This window comes from Porites lutea, chromosome 9, assembly GCF_958299795.1.
Source record: "Porites lutea chromosome 9, jaPorLute2.1, whole genome shotgun sequence".
Classification (NCBI taxonomy): domain Eukaryota; kingdom Metazoa; phylum Cnidaria; class Anthozoa; order Scleractinia; family Poritidae; genus Porites; species Porites lutea.
In genome coordinates, this window is record NC_133209.1 from 1,512,246 (window position 1) to 1,538,746 (window position 26,501).

The following is a 26,501-nucleotide window of genomic DNA, read 5'->3' on the forward strand; positions in this document are numbered from 1 at the left end:
GATTGGACAAGCCTTTTCAGGCCAAGATACAGGTACTGTCCACATCGACGTCATAGCCAACACCACTCAAGCAACCAACCAATCTCCAAGCAAACGTAACACCCCATACGATATGAATGGTACCGTGCAAAAAACAGGAGCGAGCCCGCGTGGTGTAAAACGCTCCATAGATAATCAGTGTAGAGAAATAGAGAGTACTGAGAAAAGGGCAATTGGGAATAATACTCAGGCTAGGAAAAAGTTTAGAAATCCTACTCAATCAACAAACAACTTGTTTAGGATCCTTGGCTTGATCCTGCAAGCCTTTAAAAGTCCGCTGACAAGCGATCTCGAGGAACATTATATACGTGTGCTGAACAGAGCGCTTATTGAGATCGAGAATGCCCATCGATTTTTGCAGTAATCTCAGGGTAACACTTGAATTTGAAACGCGGGCACCTACCCTACTATTTCTCATATGAGGAATCGCTCGTCTCGATTTTACCATAAATCAACCTTTCATGATCGTAGCCATGCTGGATTTCACGCAAATTGTTTAACTTAAAACATGGAATTGCCTTGTACATTAAATTGAAAAACAGTACGGACGAGCTTTAACAAATGAAGCAAAACCGGCCTTCAGGATTCTACCCTCAGACTGAACTGCTCGATTCAGTATGTAGTGTTGTATGGGGTAGCTGTGGTAAAACATTCTCTAATAAGATACAAAAACCGCAAAATCGTGCAGCTCGTGTACTCACCTTCTCCAACTATGAAGCTGACGCTCCCCAATTTTTAAAAAAAAAACTAAATTGGGATAACCTAGAGACTCGATGTTAGATTCTTATAAAGCAGAAATAGTATATAAATCCTTAAACGGCTTATCACCGGATTGTAAATTTATTGCACGTAGTGACATCAACAACCGTGACTTGTGAAATATTTGCAAATAAGCTTGCTATTCCCCTGCCACGTACTATTAAACTGTTACAAAAATAGCTTCAGCTATGGTGGTGCGGGGGTTCCCTGGAGCAGACTACATTCGAACGTTAGGCAGGCAGCCTCGCTAACTTCATTTCGTAAGTTACTAAGACATTCCGACACGGCATTCATGTAAAGCAGGCTTTTTCTTTAGGAGTTGTATATACTTAGGTTGTATATAATTTAAGTTAGCTTAACTTAAGGCTTGTAACATTTTTACAAATTTTTACTGCTTGATGGAGTTGTTTAGGCGCGAGAGAAACCCGAGGCGACCCCCGGTCCTCGCGTTTCTCCCGCGCCTAAACCTCATAAAACTCAACACCCACAGAATCACGACATACCACGTGTCTTCCTGGGGGCAAGAGGGCTTAAATCAGAGTGCGTGGACATTTCCCATCTACCTGTACACACAAAAATCCATCCGGTTATAAGCCCCCCCCCCCCCCCCCCCCCCCAGATATAAGCTCCTCTCTTAGCTCTTGCTTGTATTGAAAGGAATTTGACTGTTTACCACGTTTTGACGCTTAAAAAAGTGAGTAAATTCAAAAATTATTTTGATCAGCACTGCATGCTATGTAGCTTGTTTTGAAACACTTCTCTAGTCCGGTTATAAATCCCGCGTCCTCCTGGCCCCCCACTCCCCCTTCTCCCCCGTTTCTAAGCCCTTCTAAAACCAAGGAAGTTTACGGTATTGGGGCCTTTTGTTTGACGGTCAATTCCCGAATGAAAAATATGAAACGGCAATCTAATCCTTACGGCAAGGCGATGAAGAAGCAAACAAAAGAATAAAGCAAAATATACATATATATATAAGCAAATTTGCCCAATATTTGGGTTTGAAAACAAACCTTCCTCTTCTTCTTTTTTTTTCTTTTTGCCCCTGATCAACGAGGTTTAGAAGTATTGAAGGGGATAAGACCGAAGTGGGTTATTTTAACCCTTTCACTGCCAAATGTGGGCAAAGGCAAATTTCGACCAAAGTTCCACGTTTCATTTTCTAAAATTTTGAGAAACAAATGGCATCATATGAAAGTACAGGCAACGAGCTTTCATTTGAATGGCCACATCATAGGATTTCGTCCATACAATCAAAAGTGAAAGTCACCTTACAAAATTAACCCCATCAAACAATCTGGCAGTGAAAGAGTTAAATCCCAGACGACCTTATTATCCTGTCTTGACATGCGCAGTCACAAGTAAAACAAATCCTAATAGCATGAAAGTGCGACACTACAGTAATAAGAAGTATTGGCCTTTTAAATATCTAGTCACAGGCGAAAAGGGAGGGGAAGGGGGAGAGGAGGAGGGAAGAGGAGGGGGGAGAGGAGGGGGAAAGCGTGAAAGGGAAAAAGGAAGAGAGCTTACTCTCCCCAATCCCTCTCCTTTTTTCCTTTCCCCCCAATTCGATACTTTTCCCTCGTTACACATAAAGATTCTAACAATCAGATAATTTCTCATGACTGACAAGTGTCATAAATGAATTACTCTGCGCACAGTCTTCATTGTACAAATAGTATCAGTAACATTTATTTTCCTTATTTGTAAAAAATCCCTGAATTGTACATGTTGTAGCATTATGCGGACCTATTAGAAACGCTGATCGAATTAAGAAAAACTATATAAAGAACTTCTGCTGGTGTATTGTATATACTATTGAAAAAAAATCAAGTTATTATTGGACATCATAAGAAGATATCCACTAACGAGTTGTTCAGTATATGAAGTATCCTTAATAAATATTGATTAAGGTTGTGTGAATTGCGTGTTCTTGCAAATTTTTAAAACCTTCTTTTACAGTTTGTAAATAGATCGTGAGTAAATAAGCTTGGAAACCTCCTCACTTTTCTCGAGGAAATTATCTGGAGGACTGTCGAACTTACTGAATCTCTATCCTGTCTCCGCCTAAAAAACAGACCATGCTAGTTTGGGGAGGACGAGTATATATGTCTTGCGCTAATTATGCATTTAGTAACTGAACGATTGTTGTTGTTGTTGATTGGAGGATGAATCTTTTAAATGAGGTTGAGGTTTTGACTACACCGGCCCTCCCATTATAAGACAAATTTAAAGCAAGGGGCACATATACACCAACCCACGGCCTGGCCAGTACCTCACGCATGCGCACAGCCATATCACCAGGGCAATGGCAGTCATGGACAGCTGTTTCGCCCTTATTGGGGCTCATCAGCCTGTCAAGAATCAAAATGTCGAAAATTCAAGTTAACCGTCAGTGAAGTCAGAGTGCGTGTATCCTGTGAGGCAGGCCTTTGAAAGGAAACTGGAAGGACAGAAGCGCGAAAGGCGCGCAAGGGAAAGGAAAAGGAACCTCCCCTCCTCAAGGTCAAGCCTAATCTCGTACCCAGATCTCCCACGGCCAAGGGAAACACTTTTCCGTGTAAAACACTTACACTTACTCTGTTTTACACTTTTCAGTGTAAAACAGAGTGAGATCTGGGTACGAGATTAGGTCAAGCCTACCCCTCAAGATTCTATTAATGAGTTGATTATTCAAAAAAAGAATCCGTTAAGGTGATGTTACACGTGACGATTCGCAACGATGATTTTTAGCGCAACACAGGGTTCCGAATGTTGAAACTGAATATTCAGCAATTCGAAACAATGTAACAACAATGTTGTAACGCTGTGTTACTAGTGTCAAATTCAATCAATCAATCAACCTTTATTCTTCCTATTAAGATAAAAAGATACATATTAAGTTACATCAGCAGTTAGAAGTCTAAAAAGACGTAACACATACTGTATACAAATATTAGAAAGATCAAAGATTGTATCTAAAAATAAGCCTATTTACAAAAACATTCTTAAATCTATCAGTCTTTATTTCCGGGCGATGAGCTCTTTTGTTTTAGGTGATACTTTGTTTCTTTCTTCTCCGGAATGATGTTACTAAGCGGGCAATCGAGATCCACTGAACGTACCCGTGAAAAGCTTCTTATCTGCCTTTTCTAAAAGTTCTCGAATGTCCATTCTCTAAGATGTGTATTTCCTTTTAAAGCATCTATCCAGAATGTTTTGTATGTGTAACAGGATGGGGCGGTCAGCGGCAGGAACGAGAAGGATTCAAGGATTTTCCAAAACAATTTATTTGACACTCAAATCCATCAGCAATACAGCAACAATAAAATAAAACAAAATAGAATAAACGGGAACTACTGAAAGATTAGACCTAGGAAAAGAATACAAAGTAAACTAAATGTTTGCGTGCAACAAAATAATGCAGAATACAATGCAATTGACTAAGGACTACAGAAGAATATCGAAAACCAGGAAAACATATTCTAAACTGTATACTAAGTTATTGTAGAATTCATAAAAAGAAAACGAAGATATTCTGTTCCAAATAGAATACAATGATCTGTAGTTGAAAGTGTAAACAACTACCAAATATGTTTAAACTAACACCAGAAAAAGATAAAAATACACCACAGAATAGCGATATTTTGAAGACAAAAATAGAACGGAAGTGACGTATAGTGTCATGCAAATTAAATTTCAGAACCCGTGACAGAATAGTTGACGCGAGTTGCACAAGCGACACACGTCAGCGTGAATCCTACAGTGAAATGCAGTGTGAAATGGTATCCAACGGCTATTTTAGCAATAGAAAACGTTTTCCGCGTTTGCATAGCCTGATATAAACACGAGAGGGGTTGGGAGAATTCGAGACAGTTATGCAAACCCGAGACGAAGTCGAGGGTTTGCATAACTGTCGAGAATTCTCCCAACGCCTCGAGTGTTTATATCAGGCTATGCAAACACAGGAAAAAAAGTTTTCTATTGCTTTTATATAATAACTTTCCCGGGAAAAAACGCGAAACTCTTTGTATGGCACTGATTAAAAGAGAAATTCTTACCAGGCGCAAAATCTTGTCCACGAAGTCTTGCACGCGTAATCAGCTCTTGTTTTGCAAAAAGATGCTTTGCAAAATACGGATTTTTGTCGCTTAAAATGTCGGCTTAAGCGAAGAAAGATTGACTCACCTTCTTTGTAACGATTTTCCATGTTTCAGCCGACGAAGGAACGGGTAAATAAAGTACACTTGTCGAGTTTTGAACTCGAAAACGATTTCAAATTCGTGCTTGCGTGATTAGCGCGCGAAAAGCCAAACAACTTGACACCACAACCATGTTTACATACTCTGATGCAAACACTCCTCTCGGCCAATCAGAGCGCGCGTACTATCTTAGTTATTGCGTTCGACGAAGGAAGAACGCTTCCTAATCTTCTGGGTTGCCTGTTATCGCGTAGGTTCCCTGTGCACGCAAGCGAAAGCTGACCCGTGTTTTTTCGTTCCATGGTTCACCTTTTCGGCGCCATTTTGAATGACGTCACAATTTCGTTGCGCTGCCTCGTGCTTCGCTCTTTGTCGGACGTGTTGGAAGGTTCAAGCTTTATTTACGTCATAAGCAATTGTCATATGGCAGTCACGTGCATCACTGGTTCTATCAAGGTCAACCAGCAAAATGATTACACGGGAATATTTGAGTTCGGCTAAAGAATGAACTGTGGAGTTGTTTTCTAAGCGGGTTTTATCGCTGAACTGATGATTCTGCTACACCTTTTTCGGTCAATGCCCTTCAAATCGAGCTGGAACTTCGTAGAAACACACAAATAAAGACCAGGTAACATTTGTGCCATGAGAAGTTTACCCGTGCGTTTGAGTCTATTTATATATTTGTAGTTTAACCTCTTTACGCACGAAATATATTCTGAGATAAAGTAAGCTGTTGTTACAACTGTAATGTTTCATTCACGTCTGATATATCTACGCGGGCCATCTTGCATGATAAGTATCTCGCTCGCTGAAGCAAGCTAAGTTTTAAATATGTCAAACTGACCTACATGAACTTAAAATAATCATGAGATGAAAAGTTTGCACAATGGCAAAAGATTCTGTCCTGTTCTCTGACATCAGTAATCTAGCGAAAACCTAATATGTTTCCGTCGCTCCTATGATCATTGTTTTCACTTCAAGTTGTGTCACGCAAGAAGCCAGGACTTTTTAACCTTCGAGGATACCATTTTTTCGAAGTTTGTAGTGACATGTGTATCTTTTTAACAACATAGAACTTTTTACGATCCATTTTACATTTTTATCGACCATGCTTGAGGGAGAATAAGACAGGAGTAAAGAGTTAATGAGTGAGATATTTTGAAGCCGTATACGCGAAGAGCATTTCTTAAGAAAAGAATGTGTTTTTTCTAGTGACCCTGTCACATATGACCGTGAGATCTGAGTCTACAACGCCCCCGGGGGGGGCACTTGGGTATTTTTTGGGTGGGTATGTGCCGCCCGGGACTCCAAATTGGCACCCCGTTCTAGAAAAATTTTCCCCTAAAATTGATACCCCGTTGTAGAAATGGGCCAATTTTTTATACCCCGTTCTAGAATTCGCCCTAAAACTGATACCCCGTTCTAGAAATGGGCCAATTTTTTGTACTCCGTTCTCGGGTGCAACAAGAGTACAACGGTTTGCTTGTTAACGCATTGAACCGTATTTTTAAAAGCAATCTGTCCTTGAATACTTTCAAATGGCTGCTTACAAAAGTGGAGCTTTCGTGCGTTCGAAATATTATACCCCGTTCTAGAAAACGCCTCTGAAATGGATACCCCGTTCTAAATCAGGAGCTTCAAAATCACGACCCCTTTGGGCGGCACATACCCGTATAGGTAATGTATGGGAGTACCCCCCCGGGACAGCGCCATAAACAGGCAGACCACAAGTGAAATTCGGTAAAACTAAGGCGCTAAATAGGTTGTCCACTTCACCTTGACTGAAACCTTCCTCCGTATAAAACAGACACTTATTTGCCTTAATCAACTTAGCACGTACGTGTTAGCTATATTTACAATTCTCCTAAAACGTAACACCTAAAATGGGCAGCTCCGTACATTGCGGAATGTTATTAACTTGCGCAATATCCTGAATAAAACCTTTCTTGCGAAAAATAGTTTCTTTACATTTCGACGGATTACGAATCGACATTCCTGCATGCGTAATGAGCAGTGAATATTTTACGAGAATTTCTCCATGTTTGGTCAGACTAAAAATCTTTGAATGAATTTACATCAAATTCAGGGAAATTGAGCTGGAAGAAATTTCATAACTGCCTCGCGTGTGAATTCACGGCTCAAAACGCATGCAAGTATACAGAGATAAATCTGAAATCTACAACTAGCAAAGTATTCCACCTTCGAATAATAAATTCATTTCTGGAATCTTGAGGGGTATGCTTGACCTTGGCTTGAGTGTAAGTGGCCTTCTGATACCTATTTCCTCAGCCGATTATCTCGCCGCTAATTAACCTCTTGGGAATAAGTGACTCTAAAAGACTGGAACGGAAACGTTTTTAAAATGATAATGGTTTTAAGCTACCAACAACTTCCTTTATCCGGTCACAGACATGGAATTTTGTTTTGTTTTTGCTATTTTTGCGATATTTGTTCCTCAATCTTTTCACATAGCAAGAAAAATTCTAGTTACTTTTGCGATTTTTGCGAAATTTGCTATTTCTTCTACACTTTTCTGAGTTTTCTTCAAATGTTTTTTGTTAAAATTGCGAAAACAATTTGCTAGCAAATTTTTGCCAGCAAGATCCATCCTGGACATAAGTTACGTAAAGGGTAACCTTTTTGTGTTTGTCCTAGCTGCACTAGCCTGTCCCAAGCGTTCAGTTGGAGAGGACGGGATCAAAAAAAGTGACGGGGTAGGGGCAGGGAGAGAATGAAATTCCCCTATACTCAAACCCGTCTAACAATTAAATTATCTAACATCCTATGTCAAAAAAGAAAAAAAGGAACAGCAAGAATAGCGAGCCTCTGTCACTTTCAAGAAAACTCTTGTTCAAATTCAGTTAGGCAAGTGTAAATCTCTTTATATCAGGAATGCAACTACAGTTCCTCGAGACGTAACTTTAGACGGATCTCTCCTGTAAGGGGGACCTCATCTGCAGATTTAAGACTCTGAAGCTCAGTTTCGAAGTCAGATTCTATTGCAGATTGCGGCCATGTTTTAGTAGCTCAAGTCATCCATTTCAGTCGAAGTTACAGTGGCGCAGCGTGAGATTTTGAAGATGTACGCACGCGGGGAAGAGTTAAGAAAAGTTGTGGTCTGAACTTTTAAACTTAATAAGCAGAAATATGCAGCAGTCTGTAGTTTTTTACAGTTTACCCATCTCTAGGGTTGTTGGTAAGGAACAGTGTGATGGGGAAAAATGACTAGTCACGGTGATGCTATCATAATTATGGAATAATAAAAGGTTAAAGGACATACTAAATGTATCAAACTGACGTAACATACATCCCGATCTTTGTCGCGCGAAAATGCTAGAAAAATAAACTTGTACATAAAAACTGGAGTTTCTTCAATTACGGGAAATTTTGTTTTGAGCTCGTGCACACTATCGAAGAAAGAGGACGCCATGGAGCTAGGTAAGTTTGAGATAACTTAAACTGCCTTTGCAGCTTTTTACTCATCAGTTTTCTGATATCAGCTCAAAGTTTTTAATGTCGGTTTGTTTAGTTTGGTTGTAACCTGCGATCAGGCGATTTTTTTTTTTTTTTTTTTCGGCGGGGGAAAAAAAAAAATTTTATATTGCTCTCCTTGTTTCATACTGACTGGAAAGCCAGTCAGGGTGACGCCTCGAAGGTTTCATGCAGATGAGTCACTTCTAGCCAATCACATTAGACTTACATAAGCATTAATCTGAGCTGAGAGAATGGGTTTAGTAGTCGGGTATTAAAGAAAGGTGCGACAACAATATTGACGGAGTGCAATATAGAGAGAATTGTAAAAACTAGAAGCTACAAAGAGAATAAACGTCCTTAATCAATGAGAAGTTGTATTTGTGAAAAGGCTGAGAGCTAGTCCCCGTAGAAAAGTCTTTTTACACAATTCTAAACCGAGTTTAACTAAACAGCCTTTAAGCATGTTTAAGCATTGGGGTGAATGGAGCTTTACAAAGGAAAAATTAACTGATCGAGTGCTCGGGATAGACGGCGGCTACCATTGGGAGGTCTGAATTTTTATTTCTGTTGATTATTTCCGGTTTTAATATTTTCCAATTTGAGAAATCCATGTTCAAAAGTAGTATAGGCGTAAGGGATTTCGTTGTACGGTTAAACTTTGCTATATCTCTAGTACGAACTAGGTGACATTTATCAGTATAAAACATATATCTTACGTTTAATACGAATGCTGACGCGAAATACCAGAATGAATTGAAAATATATTGAAACAAGGGGAACTATTTTGAAAAAGCCTGCGAAGTTTTCTATTCCACCAATGAGGCCTTGGGGCCTGGGATCGAGATCGGTCAAACGCAATCTTTCCTTTTTTGTTCAAAAATGGTTCATGGTTGTTTGCGAATAAAAATGCACTGCACAACCTTTCTTTCCCTTTGATTCTTTATTAGCATATGAAGGAATAACTCAATTAAAGCAAGAGAGGATAAAGCTCTTGATAAAAGATATGTCTCCTTCCAAATCGGTCAAGCAAGAGTTTCTAACAAGTGTCACCATTGTTACTGAGAGAGTGCGGCGCCTAGGGTTAGCATAAGAGTTTATTTTTTGACCTTAAGTTTGGCGTTCTTTATGACTCGCGTATAAATTAACGATGATATACTTGTAGGTGAGGGGATAGAATACACCGTGAGTCCTGAAAGTCCCAAATCCGCTCATACGATTCTTTGTGCTACTAGCAACTTTACGGACTTATTAAACTTGCTTAAGATGACTTTGATACACAACTTCTGCATCTCAAAGATTCTTCCCAACATGCCTGAATCTGGCATCCGATACGAAAGAATATGTTGTTTTAGATAGTTAATAGTTTTTAAAGAGTTGAAATTTCTAAATAAGACTCTAGATAGTTTTCTAAAGACTATTTTTGCTTGTTTTTAAATTGCGTCTATTAATGTTAATTTTTATCTTTTTATAGTGATAGTGTGAAATTATTTTAATATTAATTTTGTCTTTATGTTTTACAGAGGGCCACAAGTTCATCAGTTGTTTCATAACTGTCACGTGTTTACCCTCTTTAAATAAAAGCGTTACCTTACCGTTACCTTACCTAATATGGATTTGTATTCATTTTGCCGTTTTTCCGTGTTTTTTTTTTTCCTTTCCTTTCCTTTCCTTTATTAATTTCTTTTTTATATATGTTTTTTTATATATATATCGTTAGTTTTAACACTTTCTTTAGCTCCTTTCTTCGATCAAGGGTAATCCGAAGGTTCAAGCTTTGAAACATCAAAAAAAAATTTTAAAAGAACTAATTTAAAACAAGTATTGTCTGGGCCGTGATCTTGAGCGATTTTCTCGGTTGACCCATGTCTGACTGTTTCAGTTGAGTAGAAAAAAACTCCTCCTTTTCAAGCCTTTACCTGTTCTTCGGGGTTTTTCACAGGTGGTTTGACAATTGTATCATAAAAACTCAGCAGTGAGCAAGCTTTTTTTTAAAAAAAACAAATTGATGGTTAAGCTTAAGAAATCAAGACTACAACCGAAAGGAAACAATATAATACACGATGAATGCTTCGACGTGAGCTGTAATTGCCTGGGAATAGGTAATCTGTAGAGAACAATACGTTCCGCCGCGGCTTTTCTGTTGATTGGCAACGGCTAAATTGAAACCATTGATAACCACTTTTCAGTTGAACTATGAGAAATGATAAAGTAAGTGCACGCAGTTGAAAATCAAGTGTTACCCGGATATTACTGCAAAAATCTACGGGCATTCCGGATCTCAAAAAGAGCTCTATTTAGGACACATATATAACGTTCTTCGAGTTCTCTCGTCATCGGACTTTCAAAGGCTTGCAGGATCAAGCCAAGGATCGTAAATAAGTTGTTTGTTGAATGAGTAGGATTTCTGATGTTTTTTTTAGCCTGAGTATTGCCCCCAATTATCTGTTTGTCACAATGTTCTACTTGTTTACTCTGATCATATATGGGGCGTTTTACGCCACGCGGGCTCGCACCTGTCGTATGCACAGCGTAATTCATATTGTATTTGGTGTTGTGACTGGTGGGAGATTGGCTGGCTGCTTGAGTGGTGTTGGCTATGACGTCATTTATGATGGTACCTGTATCTTGGCCTGAAAGGGCTTGTCCAATCTGCAATCGATCGTTTTCCAGCAGCACAGAGCCATTCGATTCCATCTTGGTTCCCGGACTGAGGGTTCTCTGAAACTGCATGACCTGCTGATTTTGCACTTTAGTTTGATCAGAGGGTGTGTTGTGAATTATCGTGGCATCTTGCAGAGTGCTTATCCCCTGTTCACCAGTGGATTGTGAGGTTGCAGGTAGCAGCTGGCCATCACCTTCATCAAGGATACTGAGCAGATCGGTCTCTGATAAGGTGGAAGAAATGGAGTTGTTTTCTTCGCCGAGAATGCTTAAGATGTCTGTTAGGTCTTGATCCCATAAACTAGCCACACTTTGCCCTACTTCGGTTGTCACCTTCTCTGTGTTCTGTTCAATGCGGCTAGTGATTCAAAGAATATAAACGCGTTAACTGGAAGATGCTAACAACGAAAGATAAACACAGAATCACTATTGTCATTGAATGCGATTTATTGTCCCTCACAAATACAGTAAAAAAGCGCGAGTGTGAACCTGCATTTCAGGGCATTTTCCCAAGTTACTTAGCCTAAACAGCTTCTTACATAAGTGGTTATAGGCTATTTAGGTTCTCTGAAAAACAAACAAAAACAACCACGTAGTAGCTAATAGTATTCAGTGGTATGCAGCTTATTCCTTACATAAAATCTGTATGCCTTTACATTGGAGCTGGGCTGATATTGACACCTCCGAAGAGGATCCTGAATGTTGACTTATCCTACTTGCCCAAGTGTACAGAAATTTTTTTATTATTTATTTATAGAATCATTAAAAATAAGAACGTGTTTCAAATTTTAGAGCTGAACAGGTTTCGTACAGAGAACTAGCAAATTTTAGCCTAACGGGTTCTTAAATACTAGGTTCCTACTCGCGGGGTTTTTACTATACTGCACCATCAGTCTAAAATCGTTAACATAAATGTAACCATAACACTTCGTGGCTCATACTTTATTTGACCCCTAAAGGAGACAATTCTTCAACTCAGTATGACGTCATTATTTTCGTTGTCGTTTCGTTACGCACAACCATAAGAGAACCTTTTATAGGAACAAATATTCATTTTCCGTCCAGAAAGCCCGAAGGTTACTACGTTTTAAGACATACTGTTAAGACAACAGCGAGACGAATAACGTCCACGTCATTTTCACATTTTCCCCGGGATTCTATTTCTCGGTTCACCGTTTCTTGGATCTCTGTACAGTCGACTCCCGATAACTCGAGCCTTCTAAGGAAATCGAAAAAAGTTCGAGTTATCGGGGGTTCGAAGCAAATAACCAGAAATAAGAAAATGGGATAGGGAAGGAATGCAAGTATCACGCACACTTCACTTCGAGGGCAGCAAGGGATATATTGTCATTTTGAAAAAGGAATACAAAGCCCTGCTCACAAGCGAGAATCGATGTTGTGTAGATAAGACAACTTAACTATATCGCATTCAGGATATAAAAATAAAACAAGGTAAGAAGATCTAGTGAGCTATAAAAACATGGCAACATCGCGATTACCAAATAAATAATTTACATGATCACTTTTATCGCTTATTCTATGAAAGATTTGTTCCGATAATTCCCAGAATCCATCAAGCGAATCAGGCTTAGATAACTCGGTTACTGAATGATCGAGACCGATACTTGTCGAATATCGCACCTGTAATTGTAGTTGGAATTTAAATATTTGCAGAGAAAAAAATAATTATAATAACGAAATAATTAATATTGATAATTAATTATTATCCCGTTATTCTCTCTTGATATCTGATAATTCTATTTTGAAAGAAGTCATGCACTTATCTTGAAGGATGATAATGAGTGACCTTAAGATTACTAGTTTGGTAAGCTGTATTCTTCACATCACTAAGGTTTGTATGAAAAGTTTATTTATCGTTATTCAGGAGTCAAATATAGTAATTCCCTACCAGGTCAGCATGGTCCACATGTTTTATTTATGGCACATTTTTGGCGCTTTTGGCCGTTTTAGAGCGAATCCAACAAGTTTTAGTTAGCCGTGCCTTGTGAGCATGGGCTACCTGTGCAAATACTCGTGGCTTGACGCTAGATGGCATTAGTTAATAAATTTCGTGAATCCCATCCTAACAAAAAGACCTACACGAAGAATATTCAAGGCACGCCTCTTTATAAGTTATACGTACGATCAATGCACGGTACCTTCAGAACTTATTGAAATGATTTTCCTGAAATACCTAGACTCACCTTGGTGTAGGCCCGATGCCATGTTTCTTTGTCTTTCTAATTTTGTTGTTCATGGTCTGTAGCTTCAGATTTATACAACCCGGGAGCACACAGGCTGATCTTGTACATGAGGCGTGCACGGTAGGCTGACGTATCATAGCAGCAGGGGAATGGAACAGTGGCTCTGGCATGCTCATCTTTTTTTGTCGAGAAGGTACTCCCTATAAAACCACTCAGGCAAACTGTTTTTAAATTAGATAAACAGTGCTAAGAACGCAATTAGAATATGTTTCAAATGCTAACTGCAGCTTTAGCCGTAACAGGAAGCAGTGCACTGGACTATGAGAACTTCCATGCTAAAGGTTATCAGTTTCTGATGTACCCTTTAAAGAGTTTGTTGCTAATCAGGTGACTGAATGCTGTCAGAAAATTTGACCTGATAATCTGACAGCATTTTTTTTAGGGCGTCTATCTCCTTTGGGGGTACTTCCTGGTAAAAGGCAAATGAGGATGTTCCGCTTTACGTGGTCGCATTTTTAAGACTGGATTGATTATCATGAGGTCGACGAGAATGGGGTCACACATTTTCAGGATTTTGGGGATAAGAAAATTGTCGTAACTAGGGATTTAAGAATGGGAAGATTTCTACGTCATTTCAGGATGACCTAGTTAAAATGCTTTTTAAGGTAGATGCATAAACAGAAGGTGATTAAGTTGGGATCGCGAAAATTATATTTGCACCAAAGTAAGACGAGCACTATGATGGAGTGTGTAATTGGCCACAAAATAGACTATATTGGGGTAGGGGTTGTGAGAGACCAGTGGTGCAGACCATTTTCCAACCAATCAGAGGCCAACATCTATCGTGATCTTCTTATACGACGGAGTTTACGTGCAAGCTCGACTGTTCGCCGCCGTGTACGTGCCTACTTTGGGGGTTTGCATCAGCTGTTGTGGTGTCTCTGTTAATCCCTTTTCTTTCTTTTCCCAAGGATCATCTTGTTGCCTTAATGTACTTGGCATGCATGCCTTGGTTTATTCTACCTAAAGGTTGTTCTGTTTCCGTCCAGCGAAGCTAACATAATGATCCGCTGTAATGACTTAAGTAACTTGGCATGAATGCTTTGCTTTAATCTGCCTAAAGGTTGTTCTGTTTCCTTAGCTAATATGCGCATTATTTTTGTAAAATTTAGTTAGATTGAAATCGATCGTAGAACGTAACGTGTAATGTTGAATTGTGAAGAATAAAGTCAGATTTGTACGAAAGTATACAGTCCTCGATTGTTGATCAACCAGCGTGTGCGGAATCTCTCTCTATCGCAAGTGGGAAATTCTGCGAAAATTTGAAAAGGTACTCAGCTGATTTCAAATATGCACTTCATTAAATTCAAAGCAATAATGAGTTTTTCCATCCGTTTTATCATAACTGCCATTGTTTGAAATTTCTTTGAAAAACAGTGAACTAAAAACCACCCACAATACCTTTCGGAATTTCGCGTGCACTTTTTCCGAAAACCTTTCTCGAAATAGCTGTATTTAAAATAGCCTCCCACCCAGGCGTTTTTAGGGGAGCTCGTTTTTCATCCCTCCCCACAAACGGCGTTTGTGGGGAGGGATGAAAAACGAGCTGCCCTAAAAACGCCTGGGTGGGAGGCTATATTTAAAACCCCATGACTGCCGGATTTATTATGTAAACATTAATTTGCGTCATCAGTATGGAATTTCTGCCGCTGAGTCAAAGACGTTCCTCCGCGCGAAACGTCCCCACCGGCGAAGAGCGAGGAGAAACGGATGTTTTCGACCTTGGCTTGAGTGTAAGTGGCCTTCTGATCCCTATTTCCTCAGCCGATTATCTCGCCGCTAATTAACCTCTTAGGAATAAGTGACTCTAAATTTAAAATAATAATGGTTAAAAGCTACCGACAGCTTCCTTTATCCGGTCACAGACATGGAATTTTGTGTTGTTCTTGCTATTTTTGCCATATTTGTTCCTCAATCTTTTCACGTAGCAAGATAAATTCTTGTTACTTTTGCGATTTTTGCGAAATTTGCTATTTCTTCTATACTTTTTTGATAGTAGTTTTCTTTAAATATTTTTTGCTAAAGTTGCGAAAACAATTTGCTAGCAGATTTTTGCCAACAAGATCGATAATGATAGTGATGCAAAGGGCAACCTTTTTGTGTTTGTCCTAGCTGCACCAGCCTGTTCCAAGCGTTCAGTTGGAGAGGATGGGATCAAAAAAGTGACGGGGTAGGGGCAGGGAGAGAGAGTGAAATTCCCCTATATTCAAACCCGTCTAACAATTACATTATCTAAACAGCCTATGTAAAAAAAAAAAAGGAACAGCAAGAGTAGAGAGCCTCTGTCACTTTCAAGAAAACACTTGTTCAAATTCAGTTTAGTCAAGTTTAAATCTCTTTATATCAGGAATGCAACTACAGTTCCTCCAGACGTAACTTGAGACGGATCTCTCCTGTAAGGCGGTCTTCATCTGCAGATTTAAGACTCGGAAGCTCAGTTTCGAAGTCAGATTCTATTGCAGATTGCAGTGGCCATGTTTTAGTAGCTCAAGTCATCCATTTCAGTCGAAGTTACAGTGGCGCAGCGTGAGATTTTGAAGATGTACGCACGCGAGGAAGAGTTAAGAAAAGTTGTAGCGCCAAAGGCTGCTAAACCTGGGACGTCTAAACTTTTGAACTTGATAAGCAGGCATGATGCAGCAGTCAGTAGTTGTTTAGTTTACCCATCTCTAGGGTTGTCGGTAAGGAACAGTGTTTATGGGGAAAAAAGACCAGTGACGTCATCATAATTATGGAATAATAGAAGTTAAAGGAGTACTAAATGTATCAAAAATGTATCAGTCATCCCGATTAAATGATAAACATACTTTTCCAGGAAACAAAGAATTTCCATATTTTAGCTGTTTATGTACGCACGGGGGTATATTCGTATATGGACACTACGTTCATTGAGTTAATATTTCTCCACACTGATTTCAGGCGCCATAGAAGAAAGCTTGTTTTAAGATATGCATTTTATTTTCAATCGTACCGGCGTGGCGTAGCGTGAGATTTTGAAGACGTACGTACGCGGGGAAGAGTTAAGAAAAGTTGTAGCGCCAAAGGCGGCTCAACCCGGGGGTCTTAACTTTTAAACTTAATTAGCAGGAATATGCAGTAGTTAGTTGTTTACAGTTTACCCATCTCTAGGGTTGTTGGTAAGGAACAGTGTGATGGGGAAAAAGACCAGTGACGTATATGGATGCTACGTTCCTGAGTTAATATTTCTCCACGCTGATTTCAGGCACTATAGAAGAAGGCTTGGTTTAAGATGTGCATTTCATTTTCAATCGTACCGGTAAAAAAGATTAACCATGGAAGGTAACAGATATTGAATATGATAAAGAGAAATTGTTGATGATTAAACTAGGCTCGATTTCCGCCGCTCTCTCGAGGAGCGTGCATCGGTTTATTTTACGAAGATCGCCGGTCTGATAATCGAGCCTATCCAAGAGAGAGCTTTACGTTCTTGGTTTGAATAAGGTTAAATAAACAAGTTAACAAACAAACGAAAAATTCCTTTGTTCGGCGAAAATGCTAGATCAATACACTAACTTGAAAATAAAAACTGGAGTTTCTTAATTTACGGGAAATTATGTTTTGAGCTCGTGCACACTATCGAAGAAAGAGGACGTCATAGAGCTAGGTAGGTTTGTAATAACTTAACCTGCCTTTGCTGCTTTTTACTCGCCAGATCATGTTTTCTGATGTCAGATCAAATTGTTTAAGGCCATCAATTGACAGTATTCAGTCTCCTCGGCATCAAAATTAAATTGGGAACAAACTGAGTAAAGGTCCATTTAAAGGGTAATAAATCCCCTCATGAGTTTTTCGTTAATCTGATGTCAGTTTGTTTAGTTTGGTTGTAAGTAGAAGTAAAATGAAGATAGAATGGATCCTTCCATAGCCGAGGTCAAGAGCACTACTTCCTATAACAGGCGATGGAGTTACATTTACAACATATTCTAACTGCGTTCTTAGTATTGTAAATCTAATCTCAAAACAGTTTGACTTTATAGGGAGTATGTTCTCCGCGACAAATAGAAAGAACATGCCACCACGGTTCCTGAGGGATTCCCCTGCTACGAGACGCCAGCCTACCGTGCACGTCCCATGTACGAGACCGGATTGTGTGCTCCCGGGTTGTATAAATCTGAAGTTACAGACTATGAACAACAAAACTAGAAAGACAAAGATACATGGAAATGGGCCTAAATCAAGGTGAGGCTGAGGCTAGGTATTTCCGGAAAAGTTCTGAAGGTACCATCAATTCATCGTACTTATACGACTGATAATGAGTTGTGCTTTGACTATTCCTTGTGCATGGAAGTCTTCATGCTTCGAAGGGATTCACGAGTCTTATTACTATTGCTTTTAGTCGAAAATAATTATGTTGGTGTACCTGTCCTCTCCGCATCCGAAAATTGATTCAATATTTTATTTACAGCAGAAAACTATTTTCGCGGAAGAAATTTAACTTTCCGCATAGCTCTATCACTATGCGTCAAGACGCTCGAGATTTGCACAGCAGATGAGATGAGAGATGAGATGATGATTTATTAAACTCAGCTCTGTTTTACATGACGTAAAGGTTAAATTTACATAGGCAGTACAATGAGGGGGGCGTAAGGGTTTGCGGTGATGCGGTTTTGCGTTATTTTTGGTGCGGTTTTGCGGTAATTTTTATTTTAACTCGCGGTATTGCGGTTTCAAAACACTAAGCGGTTTGCGGTTATTACAACCTTGAATTCGCGGTTTTCGGTGAAAAAAAAAGTGTCTGCGGTGATAACACTCTTTAGAACGGTCGGCATCCGGTTGTTTTGCAAGCGCGAGCCAAGTGTTTTGTTTTACAACACATCAGGGTTCATTATATCAGCTTACAATTTAACTCTGTGGTTTGCAATTACGGCCTTTTCCAGTTAATACTTAATGTGATTAACCGTTTTGGACAGTGATGCGTAAAAAAATTAGTTGCCGGATGTTAGCTCGTACAGCCATACAGCGTCGTGTTCTCGTTGCTTTGATTCAATGCGCGACAATGGCAACTGAGGTCGTCGAGGTCGCAACTGAAAGCGAAGAGGACGTAATAATTAATTGCGTGGCAATCTTCTATGAAGAAGGAAAGGAAGGGGAGAATTTCAGAAGAGCTGTACGTTTTAGCAATCGTATTTTCCACTGAACGTGAACTCTTTACGAGACAAGAAGGTCACATTTCCAGAAGAAACATTTATTCCGCGTTCCACAACTAGCACAGAGTCGTCCAAAGTGATCAGTCACCCAATGTAAGACGTACAGGATCAGTGACAGAGTTTTTCGTTCAAGTACATGACCAGCATACTTGGCATATGGTTAGTAGTAAATAGAGTATAATAGTGTAGTACAATATATCGTTAGCGTTATGATGGTATGTTTAATACTAACGCACAATGTTATTGCGTTCGAGGTACGAGAACGCAACCCCTAATTTGTGTTGGGTGTTGTGTGCATTATTGGGTGTCCTGTGCAATTAATAAGAGAGGCTTTTTTGAGATTGCATTTTCGTCGTCGGTCGTCGACACACATTTGCCTCGCTTTGAGGCTCTTGCTTAAGTTTTGCCTCACTTTGACGCGCTAACCCATGTGGTGATTCTTGTGTCCTCGGCGTTCATCTTTCAAAGGTTTGCTGAGGTCTGATTAGACTTTCCAAAAGTCCTTCGTCGGATTTCATATCGTCGCTCGCGGTAGGCCCTCTCGCGGCAAAACAAGGCTCGCTCCGCTCGCCAAGAGGTCGACTTGTAGCAAGTCTAAGGTCTGATATTCTGTCTTCGTAAGGCGTTCATCTTTTAAAAAGTTTGCTGAATCTTCGTAAAGCGTACATCAATATGTGTTTGCTGAATCGTCTAAAGCATTCATCTTTCAGGAGTTTGCTGTTAAATTTTGATTTGGAATAAGCCTTCATATTTTTGAGCATGGTTCGTCACTGTCTTTGGAAAATGTCTGCGACTCCTGGTGCATGCATCAAACCGTGTTAAGTTCGGCGGCCGTTATGCCACAAAGTAAATTTACCGAGTTGTGTAGCTTGGCGGTCGTTGTGTCAAAAAGTAAATCTACCGAGTTGTGTAGCTCGGCAGCCCTTGTGCCACAAAGTAAATCTACCGAGATGTGAAGCTCGGCGGCCCCATTTGATCATGCCTTGTGATATTTTCGGCACCGGACAAACGAACACTTTAACTCTATGTTATTTATTAGGAAAAAACTTATAAACCAGCCCACAGTAGCGCCACTCTCGAGTCACTTAAATCAACACGCCGGACCAAATTACTGGAAAAGTTATTGACGTGAGCCGCACACACGTACCATTGAAGGCTTTGACAGGGTTAGTGCGAAGTTTGAATTCAGATGCGAAAGCTTTTAAAACAGTAAATTCAATGTAATTCATTTTGTCAACAAGTTGATAATTGGATGCTCTTAAAAATGACAGAGAAAATTATCTGAAGAAATGTTTTTGAAGAAAGAAAAAGAATCCCGGGTTAAGCACTAATCGGCCTTTGAGTAACTGCGCCCTGTAACTCGCGCCAGTAAAACAAAATGTTCCATTTACGACGCACTTTGGCCAATGCCTCCTCCGATTTAAAGCACTTGACACCGAACCATACGATATCTTTTGAAAACGTTCTTATGATACACAGTTTAAATAGAGGTTTTGCTGTACGCAACCCTAATACGTTCAAAATATGCCATAATCATATTTATCGATATCGCAACCACCCTTTCGCCTCAACTGCTACCTGTATGCCTAACAAACATAGGATAGGATAGGATAAGTGCTTTATTATCAACAGAGCGCCTACAGACACATGTGTTTACAACGATAACAAAGATTTTAGTGCAATAATTACAGAGGTGTACATTCGTGAAATTTATAAAACTATTAAACAAGGTTATATTTAACGCGTCTATCTCTTTCGCGGAAGCGATCATATACGTATTTAGCCACAATTTTTTGCGTTTTCTCTCCTTGCTTCATACTTATCAACGTTGTAAAGGCAGAGCTTGGAGTCATAGAGTCAAGAATAAGATTAGTTTCCTTTTTTAGCGTATTGAACAACTCTCTCCTAGGATCCCTATAGGCTATGCAATTCATCAAAAAATGCTCCTCGTCTTCTAATCCAGTTTTACATAATGGACAGATTCTTTGGTCTGGTGGTTGATAGGGTTTAACGTATCGTCCAGTTTCAATTGCTAGTTTGTGGTTGCTTAATCTTAGCTTTGTGATTGCTACTCTATGATTGGTGTTTCTTACATTTGTGAGGTAATTTTCGTAGTCATGGGTAAGTTTAAATTTCCTAAAAGTTCTCAGTTTGTTTTTTTGATGCGGGTCCTTTCGTTCATCGTTGTGTATTTCGCTAATCCATGTTTGCCGTTCTATGTCTAAGAGTCTCTGTCGTATATAGTTCATGATTGCGGGAGTGTTAGTTTTCGCTGACCATATGTCGCCAAGACCTGCGAGATTTAATAGTCGTTTTAATTTGCTTGACCAAAGTTCCTTTTTATCTTGACCAATTTGGTCAATAAAACATATCGAACGCACTCTCCTAAGCTCCGATTGCTCCTAGTCAGAATATATCACAAGTCTTGCTGACGTCAGCTTTCATATTGCGGCCTACATGTACGCGCGGTTTCGGTATTCGGGAAAAAATCCGATGCGGTTTGCGGTTTTTTGGCGTATTTCTGTGCGGTTTTGCGGTTTTCGGACCCCCCTTACGCCCCCCTCTACAATTAAGGAATAAAAGAAAAATTGTAACGACAAAATAGAGAGCGAGTTGGGATCATCCCGATAGCAAAGGCTAATCTAGACAGACAGACAGAATTAAGAATATATCTTTTTAATAAAAAGTATTTCTTCAGGCGCTAAGGCAGATAATTAATTAGAATAACACTTGAGGATAGCGTTCTTAAGGGTTTTACGAAATATTCTAAGAGAATTTGAATTAGTTATACTTGTAGGCAAGGAGTTCCAAAGGTGAGGACCAGTGAATTTTAGGGAGCGTAAGCCATATTGGGTGGTATTAACTGAGGCTACATATAAATTTCTATTACATAATTGCAGCGTTGAATAGCAATAAACAGAAAAGCTAAATTTGAAATACTCACTGAAACAGGGGAGGGGGGGGTAATAGTCTACGTGAATAATGATAAACAAAAGAGAGTATCTGTGATTCAGTGACATTATTGAGCTTACGTAGGTTGAGAGCAACCTCGTTCCCAGGGTTCTCTCCCACTCGCTCCGGAGGGCGGGTAGGAAAGAACCCTGGGAACGAGGTTGGGTTGAGAGATTTGAACCGACGCAGAATTTTTTTTTAGTCGTTTATTTACACATGTTACAGTTACAAAATTTTAAAACAAAAAGAAAGTATATAACAATATTACGGATCGGACCAAAATTACATAAAACTCACCGCAATAGCATTAGACCCAGATTATTCCGGTAAGTTGAACTCTTTCTAATTGAAGAAAGCGGTTTTTCGAAGTCATACCTCTAACTCATTTTATCCCTGAATTCATCCAAAGATAAATCTTTAGGTGCTAACTTACTTATGTGCAAGTAATATTACGAAATAAAGTAGAGTATCTGTGATCCTCGAGATTTTTTCTTCGTTCTAAAAAAACTGGCGCCTGCCTAGTACGCAGAATAGGAATCTTCCCGTTAACGTGTTTATATATTCTTTTAAATCACCAGCTGCATCGCTCAAAACACAGAGATGGAGTTAACTGCAGCAGGGCAAAGTGCCGCTAGTTTATGGGATCAGGATCTAACAGACATCTTAAGCATTCTGGGAGATGAAAACAACCCCATCTCTTTCAACTTATCAGAGAACGATCTGCTCAGTATCCTTGATGGAGGTGATGGGCAGCTGTTTTCTCCCTCACAAATAACTGGTGAACTGGAGCTAAGAACTCTACAAGCTGCCCCAAGTATTCACAACACACCCTCTGATCAAACAAAAGTGCAAAATCAGCCCATCATGCAGTTTCAGAGAACCCTCAGTCTGGGAACCAGGATGGAATCGAATGACTCTGTGCTGCTGGAAAACGCCGAGCAAGTGGGGATTGGACAAGCCTTTTCAGGCCAAGATACAGGTACTGTCCAAATCGACGTCATAACCAACACCACTCAAGCAACCAACCAATCTCCAAGCAAACGTAACACCCCATACGATATGAATGGTACCAAGCAAAACACAGGAGCGATCCCGCGTGGTGTAAAACGCGCCATAGATAATCAGTGTAGAGAAATAGAGAGTACTGAAAAAAAGGCAATTGGGGATAATACTCAGGCTAGGAAAAAGTTCAGAAATCCTACTCAATCAACAAACAACTTATTTCGGATCCTTGGCTTGATCCTGCAAGCCTTTAAAAGTCCGCTGACAAGCGATCTCGAGGAACATTATGTACGTGTGCTGAACAGAGCGCTTATTGAGATCCAGAATGCCCATCGATTTTTGCAGTAATCTCAGGGTAACACTTGAATTTGAAACGCGTGCACCTACCCTACTATTTCTCATATGAGGAATCGCTCGTCTCGATTTTACAATAAATTAACCTTTCATGATCATAGCCATGTTGGATTTCAGGCAAATTGTTTACCTTAAAACATGGAATTGCCTTGTACATTAAATTGAAAAACAGTACGGACGAGCTTTAACAAATGAAGCAAAACCGGCCTTCAGGATTCTACCCTCAGACTGAACTGCTCGATTCTATGTAGTGTTGTATGGGGTAGCTGTGGTAAAACCTTCTCTAATAACCCAAAACCCCAAAATCGTGCAGCTCGTGTACTCACCTTCTCCAACTATGAAGCTGACGCTCCCCAATTAAAAAAAAAAAAACTAAATTGGGATAACCTAGAGACTCGATGTTAGATTCTTATAAAGCAGAAATAGTCTATAAATCCTTAAACGGCTTATCACCGGATCGAAATTTATTCCACGTAGTGACATCAACAACCGTTATGACTTGTGAAATTCTGCAAATAAGCTTGCTGTTCCCCTGCCACGTACTATTAAACTGTTACAAAAATAGCTTCAGCTATGGTGGTGCGGGGGTTTCCTGGAGCAGACTACCTTCGAATGTTAGGCAGGCAGCCTCGCTAACTTCATTTCGTAGGTTACTAAGACATTCCGACACGGCATTCATGTCAAACAGGCTTTTTCTTTAGGAGTTGTATATACTTAGGTTGTATATAATTTAAGTTAGCTTAACTTAAGGCTTGTAACATTTTTACAAATTTTTACTGCTTGATGGAGTTGTTTAGGCGCGAGAGAAACCCGAGGGGACCCCCGGTCCTCGCGTTTCTCCCGCGCCTACATCTCATAAAACTCAAGACCCACAGAATCACGACATACCACGTGTCTTCCGGGGGGCAAGAGGGCTTAAATCAGAGTGCGTGGACATTTCCCATCTACCTGTACACACAAAAATCCATCCGGTTATAAGCCCCCCCCCCCCCCCCGCCCAGATATAAGCTCCTCTCTTAGCTCTTGCTTGTATTGAAACGAATTTGATTGTTTACCACGTTTTGACGCTTAAAAAAGTGAGTAAATTCAAAAAGTATTTTGATCAGCACTGCATGCTATGTAGCTTGTTTTGAAACACTTTTCTAGTCCGGTTATAAATCCCCCGTCCTCCTCGCCCCCCACTCCCCCTTCTCCCCCGTTTCTAAGCCCTTCTAAAACCAAGGAAGTTTACGGTATTGGGGCCTTTTGTTTGACGGTCAATTCCCGAATGAAAAATATGAAACGACAAACTGATCCTTACGGCAAGGCGATAAAGAAGCAAACAAAAGAATAAAGCAATATATATATATATATATATATATATATAAGCAAATTTGCCCAATATTTGGGTTTGAAAACAAACCTTCCTCTTCTTCTTTTTTTTCTTTTTGCCCCTGATCAACGAGGTTTAGAAGTATTGAAGGGAATAAGACCGAAGTGGGTTATTTTAACCCTTTCACTGCCAAATGTGGGCAAAGGCAAATTTCGACCAAAGTTCCACGTTTCATTTTCTAAAATTTTGTGAAACAAATGGCATAACATGAAAGTACAGGCAGAGAGCTTTCATTTGAATGGTCACATCATAGGATTTTGTCCATAGAATCAAAAGTTAAAGTCACCTTACAAAATTAACCCCATCAAACAATCTGGCAGTGAAAGAGTCAAATCCCAGACGACCTTATTATCCTGTCTTGACATGCGCAGTCACAAGTAAAACAAATCCTAATAGCATGAAAGTGCGACACTACAGTAATAAGAAGTATTGGCCTTTTAAATATCTAGTCACAGGCGAAAAGGGAGGGGAAGGGGGAGAGGAGGAGGGAAGAGGAGAGGGGAGAGGAGGGGGAAAGCGCGAAAGGGAAAAAGGAAGAGAGCTTACTCTCCCCAATCCCTCTCCTTTTTTCCTTTCCTCCCAATTCGATACTTTTCCCTCGTTACACATAAGATTCTAACAATCAGATAATTTCTCATGACTGACAAGTGTCATAAATGAATTACTCTGTGCACAGTCTTAGTATCAGTAACATTTATTTTCCTTATTTGTAAAAAAACCCTCAATTGTACATGTTGTAGCATTATGCGGACCGATTAGAATCGCTGATCGTATTAAGAAAAACTATATAAAGAACTTCTGCTGGTGTATTGTATATACTATTGAAAAAAAATCAAGATATTATTGGACATCATAAGAAGATATCCACTAACGAATTGTTCAGTATATGAAGTATCCTGAATAAATATTGATTAATGTTGTGTGAATTGCTTGTTCTTGCAAATTTTTAAAACCTTCTTTTACAGTTTGTAAACAGATCGTAGGTAAATAAGCTTGGAAACCTCCTCACTTTTCTCGTGGAAATTATCTGGAGGACTGTCGAACTTACTGAATCTCTATCATGTCTTCGCCTAAACAAGCGACCATGCTAGTTTGTGGAGGACGAGTATATATTTCTTGCGCTAATTATGCATTTAGTAATAACCAGTGATAACGATTGTTGTTGTTGTTGATTAGAGGATAAATCTTTTAAATGAGGTTGCGGTTTTGACTACACCGGCCCTCCCATTATAAGACAAATTTAAAGCAAGGGGCACATATACACCAACCCACGGCCTGGCCAGTACCTCACGCATGCGCACAGCCATATCACCAGGGCAATGGCAGTCATGGACAGCTGTTTCGCCCTTATTGGGGCTCATCAGCCTGTCAAGAATCAAAATGTCGAAAATTCAAGTTAACCGTCAGTGAAGTCAGAGTGCGTGTATCCTGTGAGGCAGGCCTTTGAAAGGAAAGGGGAAGGACAGAAGCGCGAAAGGCGCGCAAGGGAAAGGAAAAGGAACCTCCCCTCCTCAAGGTCAAGCCTACCCCTCAAGATTCTATTAATGAATTGATTATTCAAAAAAAGAATCCGTTAAAGTGATGTTACACGTGACGATTCGCAACGATGATTTTAGCGCAGCACAGGGTTCCGAATGTTGAAACTGAATATTCAGCACTTCGAAACTATGTAACAACAATGTTGTAACGCTGTGTTACTAGTGTCAAATTCAATCATTCAATCAATCTTTATTCTTCCTATTAAGATAAAAAGATACATATTAAGTTACATCAGCAGTTGGAAGTCTAAAAAACCGTAACACATACTGTATACAAATATTAGAAAGATCAAAGATTGTATCCAAAAATAAGCCTATTTACAAAAACATTCTTAAATCTATCAGTCTTTATTTCCGGGCGATGAGCTCTTTTGTTTAAGGTGATACTTTGTTTCTTTCTTCTTCGGAATGATGTTACTAAGCGAGCAATCGAGATCCACTGAACGTACCCGTGAAAAGCTTTTTATCTGCCTTTTCTAAAAGTTCTCGAATGTCCATTCTCTTAGATGTGTATTTCCTTTCAAAGCATCTATCCAGAATGTTTTGTATGTGTAACAGGATGGGGCGGTCAGCGGCGGGAACGAGAAGGATTCAAGGATTTTCCAAAACAATTTATTTGACACTCAAATCCATCAGCAATACAGCAACAATAAAATAAAACAAAAAAGAATAAACGGGAACTACTGAAAGATTAGACCTAGGAAAAGAATACAAAGTAAACTAAATGTTTGCGTGCAACA